Genomic DNA, 7,500 nt, shown 5'->3' with positions numbered 1-7,500 from the left:
ACAAGTTCTTGTAGATATTTGGTTTAAAGATGATCATGCCTCCCCCCGCGAGGACACAATCTTCTAGCAAAATACAAAAATGCAAATAAGACGTTCTTGTTAGGAAATTTGGCTCATTATTTATCGTTTTTCTCAATAAATGGACAATTAACTATTTTTCTCTAAATTCCCGATTCCGATACAATTCTAGATTGCGATTCATTTTAAATTTCTAAACATTTAGTTTAGAATTTATTTTTTGTTTAATCCTCGGATTATCGTAAATATCCGTATAATATGTGCATATATTTTTACAAGATAAAAAATACGTTTGCCCCATAACATTATTGTCATACACGATTAAGTATATTGCAAGGTTAGATTTGAAAATTGTTTTATGTTAAAATGTTTCCCAGTAAGAGGTAAAAAAAAAAAGTAAAACAACAGAAGATATATTGTATCTTTTAAAACGAAACCGATTTGCAATAATTTTTTTTCTTTTTACAAAGGAGTCACCATTTATTAAGGCCTGGATAACACTCGAGGATAAAGGTTAATGAATGTACGGAAGTTAATTGGGCAGTGACGTACTAATCGTTAGTAGTGGAAATTCGGTGAATTTGGATTACTTAAGGGGCGGCTCATCAAGAACTTGTTTACGCTGGACTTGAACACGACCAGATTGTAGTCAGTTGGAAAGCAGGAAAACAGAACAAAGCACAGACATGCAATTCTAAAGAAGAAGCTTTGTTCATGGAATCTACGTTTATAGCTTATGCACAGATAAAGAGTGGGGGAAATTATTGATAGTGGTTTAGACGAGTCTTTTCGTGAAAGTCAAGCAAGGGGGCATCATAGATTACAGCTCAGACGTACACTTGCCATGACAATAACGATAAAGCAGGGACAGGCTCGAAACGTCTCTTCTGTAGGAAAGAGGTTGCAGAGAAAAAAAGGGCAGCATCACCTACTAAGTTATGAAGTCTATTTTGAACTCTGTCAAGACCGGATAAGCTGTTTCGGCGTAAATTCACGAAATTGCGAAATTGTAAATTTACAACGTATTATTTAAATGTTTTCATAAATAATTGAACATAATCGACCGGCACATGTTTAGTAAAAAAAAAAAAAAAATTTTAAATAAAATAATAATAAAGTAACTTATTTTTAAAATGAAAATAGTGCAAAGAGCAAAGAAAGATATAAAGGAACAGAAAAATGCTCCTTTTCTGTTTCTTTCATTTATATATATATATATATATATATATATATATATATATATATATATATATATATATATATATATATATATAGTATGCCGCTTTGTTGTTCATTTCTAACAAATAGCTTGGGGGGATGACCTTGCTACAACATTAACGTCACATCTAACCTTCACAAATGTTGTCAAACGTATAGAAAAGTCTCGCAAGAAAACAAACGAAATAAATTCGACTTAGCTTTTTCTTAGTTTTAAAAAAGGTATTTATTCATGGTACTTTCCAACCTAGGCATGCGTCTTGGTTTTACAAGTCTCTTTGTTTGCCATGTGCTTTTTCTTCTCCCGTGTTGACATATCTGCTTAAATCCAAATGCCGCCACGCAGGTTTTTACATTCTCTCTCAATAACACATGCGTCGTTTCGCTCTCGACGCCTGGGGGTTTTATTTTTTTAAATCTCTACATTTTATTGCGCTACTATGTTTGCAGCTCACGCCAAGGCACACGGTTTTCCGAGTTTTTTTTTTTTTTTCAAAGTTTGGATTGCATCTTGTTCTATAAGATTTTCTCGCACTTACACGTGCTTCCAAGTCGCTCACCGCCTGTGTGGTTCCTTTTTCTCCGCTTTTATCCCCTTCTTTTCCTTCGCTGTAACGTCACCTCGCGCACCGGCTTCGTCATTTGTATATGCGTCATGCCGTTGTTATATACGCGTCACCGGCTCTCTTATATTTTGACAGCTTCTATCCTCGAACCGCTTATGAAATCCCTTTCTTACTCCCAATTACTCTGACCGTACCACATGTAGAAATTTAAATTTGAACAAATATCTGCCCAATTCCCCATACAGGGTTCTCCCTATTAATCTAGGCCGTATCAAAATTATAATTTACATTTCAGTGGTAATATCTCTTGTTTGAATTGAATAAAGGCAAAAACCAAATACAGAATGTACGAAAAATGTACTCACACTTCGAAGTACGGTAAAAATGTTATTCATGAACATAGAATGAATTGGATTAGCTTCGAATATAAAAGATAAATTTGGTTATGTCCAAAAATTTAGTACGTAAAGTTAAAACACCGGAAGTGGCCTCGGTTTACCTAAATCTGGAATGGAAGTCACTAAGCATGAAACTAAATACGAAACCAAATGGAATCACGTCTTGTTTTATAATGAAACAACAAAATAAAAATAATAAACTTTTATTTTTTACATAGATAAAATAATTTTCTAAATATTTAAAATATATTCAGATTCAGATTCAAAATTTAAAATTTTCACAAATTTTATCACATGGTTTTTTCATAAATAGTTTAAAATTTTCACAAATTTTATAACATGTTTTTTTCATAAATAATGTATCAGGCAACAAAGTAGCTACTTTGAATTGAATTAGAAAACCGAAACGTTTTTAATAACACAAGAATTGTTAATAAAAAACGTTCATACATTATTTATGACAAAATTCTGTGATAAAACTTGCGAAAGACATAAATATATTATTTAAAAATTTATAGAAATGTAAGTAATAAAAATTCTTATTAGCTTTTTTTTTCGTGATAACACAAGTGTTAAAAAAAAACTATTTACAGAAATGTTAAAAAATGAAATTATATATATTATTTTCATTGTTTCATGATAGCACAAGAAGTGTTAAAACTAAAATAGTTTTATGAAATAAATTATTTCCAAATGGTTTTATATTTCGTTACATGCTTAGTGACTTCCTTTCCATATTTAGGTAAATCGAGTCTACTTCCGGCGTCTTAACTTTGTGTACTGAATTTTTGGATTAAACTGAAGAATCCTGTTCACAAATGTTCGATTCGGTGGCTATTGTTGTCCAGGCAACGCTGATGACGTGCATAAAGGGGATCACAAACGTCACGAAACAGGTTATTCTCTTAGTCTTTGAGACACTTTTTGTACATTTGAATTTTCCGGAATGCGACCTGGCAAGTTTATGAGACACTCAGTAAGCTTCGCATCTATTAAGTGCGTCAGTCTGTTAAAACTATCTGCGTGTGCGTAGTTATGTGGTAAAAATTAGGCGCCAGAATCATAATGGATTTAATTATTTAAAATGCTTTCAATCTGAACAACACATAATACGTGATAACGCAAATGCAATCTGAGATGTAAGCTATTAAATTAATCTGCTATTTATAGAAATTGTTTTATTGTTAGTCAATCAACAATAATGTGTGTTGTCCTGAAATTGGCGCTTAGTAGAACGCACACGTCCGCCAAAGCTTCATCGAATTATTTACCGATTTAAATATACTCGTATCCAACACATTCGGTCATTTATTTTATTATTTTATTTTTATTTTTTTATAACGGTAATATAAACTATTAGAAGGTAAGATGTGGGAGTCTCTGCATAGAAATCAAGTAATCTGATCTTGTTAGATATGAACTACAACGAGGTATCTAGTTTTGGTTAAAAGAGCAAACATCTTTTTTTACTATGAGAGTCACTGCTTATCAAAGCCTAGAGGCCACTCGAGGATAAGAGTTACTGCGTTTCAGTTGTGACAATACCCTGATGATCGGTAATGGTGGAAATGAGGTAGAAATTCATTATGTAAGGGGACGGCTCAACAAGAACTTGTTTTAGTTGCACTTGGAAATGATCACGTTAAAGTCAGCTTTGTGTTCCACAGATGGGTAGTCCTGGGAAACAAGTTTTGTCCATTAAATTTTCGTTTAGTTTTAGGTACGAATAGAGAGTAAGGGAAATTGTTGATAGTGGTTATAGCTAGACGAGTGTTTGTTCAGAAAACATATCTATCTATCTATCTATCTATCTATCTATATATATATATATATATATATATATATATATATATATATATATATATATATATATATATATATATATATATATATATATATATATATATAAAAGTAAAGCTGGGTTCAGACTTTTTTTCTGACATCTCGCCGGGCGAAATAGAGATTTTACATCATATAAACACGACAATCAAAATACAACTGTTCATAATTTGTAAGAAAAAGGTTTGTACAGAGATGCTATAGAGCATAAAAGGGTTCTGGTCGAAATAGCATAAATCGCTCCGCGAGTAAGAACATACAAGACCGAAAAGAAAATAGGTCGTAACTAGCGGTGGAGGGAGGGAGATCGCCCGGTTTTGCCCGGTCGTAAAATACGCTTAAATATGATATTTTAATTTGTCCAGATTCCGTATGTATTATTATAGAGTCGGGATTTCAAAAGTAAAAAAAAAAAAAGTATTTGGGTGCCATCAGCTTGAATCGAAACCGAAACTGTAGCATTCAAAACTTGTGGCGTTACCACTGTACCAACGTGATACGCATATGAACTGATTAAAAATAAAAAAATAAACTAAGATGAATGTACAAAATGTGTAAGACTCAATTTTTACTCATTTATGACCCCTTAACAAATATTTTAACCGGCTTAAGACTCACAAAGGAACGGACTATAAAGATCTAATCATTTGTGCGACTATTAGTCTCGGAAAAGATAGAATTTGAAAATATCAAGACAAACAGACAGACAGACTTACTTCCCTTTATATATTATATTAAGTAACTTATTCAAATCTGATGAAAAACAGCGTATAAGAACTGTATAATATTTTGAATAGTTTGAATCTGTTATTGGCATTGATTTTCTCTGTATATATCCAGAATTATGTATTTACAGAAGGGAGCACGTGAAGATTGCCAGCATCGATAAGAGTGGTGCAAGGAAACCGGCTGCGTTTGAACATGGAACAACCATATCATTAGTTCGTTTTATCATTTATTCCACGACGGTCACCTATCTGCATCTGTTTATACCACTTTATAATAATGTCGCTTAGTTTGATTAGCACAGTTTTACGGTTAACTTATATTCTAGTTTAAGTTATATTCTAGTTTAAGTTATATTCTAGTTTAAGTTATATTCTAGTTTAACTTATATTCTAGCTTAAGTTATATTCTAGTTTAAGTTATATTCTAGCTTCTAGTTATATTCTAGTTTAACTTATATTCTAGCTTAAGTTATATTCTAGTTTAAGTTATATTCTGGCTTCTAGTTATATTCTAGTTTAACTTATATTCTAGCTTAAGTTATATTCTAGTTTAAGTTATATTCTGGCTTCTAGTTATATTCTAGTTTAACTTATATTCTAGCTTAAGTTATATTCTATTTTAAGTTATATTCTGGCTTCTAGTTATATTCTAGTTTAACTTATATTCTAGCTTAAGTTATATTCTAGTTTAAGTTATATTCTGGCTTCTAGTTATATTCTAGTTTAACTTATATTCTACCTTAAGTTATATTCTATTTTAAGTTATATTCTGGCTTCTAGTTATATTCTAGTTTAACTTATATTCTAGCTTAAGTTATATTCTAGTTTAAGTTATATTCTGGCTTCTAGTTATATTCTAGTTTAACTTATATTCTAGCTTAAGTTATATTCTATTTTAAGTTATATTCTGGCTTCTAGTTATATTCTAGTTTAACTTATATTCTAGCTTAAGTTATATTCTAGTTTAAGTTATATTCTGGCTTCTAGTTATATTCTAGTTTAACTTATATTCTAGCTTAAGTTATATTCTATTTTAAGTTATATTCTGGCTTCTAGTTATATTCTAGTTTAACTTATATTCTAGCTTAAGTTATATTCTAGTTTAAGTTATATTCTGGCTTCTAGTTATATTCTAGTTTAACTTATATTCTAGCTTAAGTTATATTCTAGTTTAAGTTATATTCTGGCTTCTAGTTATATTCTAGTTTAACTTATATTCTAGCTTAAGTTATATTCTAGTTTAAGTTATATTCTGGCTTCTAGTTATATTCTAGTTTAACTTATATTCTAGCTTAAGTTATATTCTAGTTTAAGTTATATTCTGGCTTCTAGTTATATTCTAGTTTAACTTATATTCTAGCTTAAGTTATATTCTAGTTTAAGTTATATTCTGGCTTCTAGTTATATTCTAGTTTAACTTATATTCTAGCTTAAGTTATATTCTAGTTTAAGTTATATTCTGGCTTCTAGTTATATTCTAGTTTAACTTATATTCTAGCTTAAGTTATATTCTAGTTTAAGTTATATTCTAGCTTAAGTTATATTCTAGTTTAAGTTATATTCTGGCTTAAGTTATATTCTAGTTTAACTTATATTCTGGCTTCTAGTTATATTCTAGTTTAAGTTATATTCTGGCTTAAGTTATATTCTAGTTTAAGTTATATTCTGGCTTCTAGTTATATTCTAGTTTAACTTATATTCTAGCTTAAGTTATATTCTAGTTTAACTTATATTCTAGCTTAAGTTATATTCTAGTTTAAGTTATATTCTGGCTTGATACGAAATGTTTTACCGCGATTTTACGACAAAGATAAAATTGGAAAAAGTACGAGAGGCATTTTTTAAAAGCAATGGTTTTCTATCTTTTTATTCCGACCGAATGGATCAGAGGAGATTCCAAACTGCATTGTTATGTTGACTGAACTTTTGCATCCATGATCTGAAAGCTTCATCTCTCTGTTGCAGTATGATACTCTAAGAAAGCAACCCCTGTCATGAACATGCGTCAGAAACAGAGATGTGTCATTGAATTCCTGGCAGAAGCGCATTGAGAATGATGGTGACTATGTAGAAAATAATAAATTCTTGAGCATTAAACGTCGCTGGTTTCAATGATATCAGTTTCGTTTTTTAGTTGAAAACGCAGGAGACTTTACTTTTTGAGCAAGGCTCGTATGACAAAGCATGCTCCGTTCATCGCTGCCAAAAGTGCATTCAGGAAAAAAGGGCACTCGTTTGAATGGTACCACTCCCGTCTTCGTAGTTCTTCAAATTTTTAGTTGAAAAAATACTTTTGAAATGGCCCTCGTAAAATGGCGAAATGCTAATATGCTTTATAGCAAATAACACGAACTTGAGAAGAAAACTTTGCTCATGGAGGTTTCGTTTTGGTACACATAGGTTGAATCTAGACGGATTTTATTGTGAATATTTCAGAGGGTTGAACCATAGATTGAAGCTCAGTCGAGCATTACTATAGAAAAAACGATAAAATAGAGAAAACCGAGAAAACTCTATTTTGTGAGAAAGGGGCTGCAGGGTAGAGAAAATTACGTCTTTTTTCTGTTGTCATTTGTAAACATTCCACTTACTAAACTATAAGAACGCAATAACAATCAACTGTAAGCATAGAGTAAACTTTACTTTAGAATAACTATAGATACAACAAATGAATAAAATGTATTAAACAAAATCTCAATATATACTGGAAATTTATGCATCTCACCCAAAACA

This window comes from Euprymna scolopes, chromosome 28 (genome assembly GCF_053919585.1).
Source record: "Euprymna scolopes isolate OS-2025 chromosome 28, ASM5391958v1, whole genome shotgun sequence".
Taxonomy (NCBI): domain Eukaryota; kingdom Metazoa; phylum Mollusca; class Cephalopoda; order Sepiida; family Sepiolidae; genus Euprymna; species Euprymna scolopes.
The sequence above is the reverse complement of the archived record's forward strand: the minus strand, read 5'-3'. Positions refer to the sequence as shown.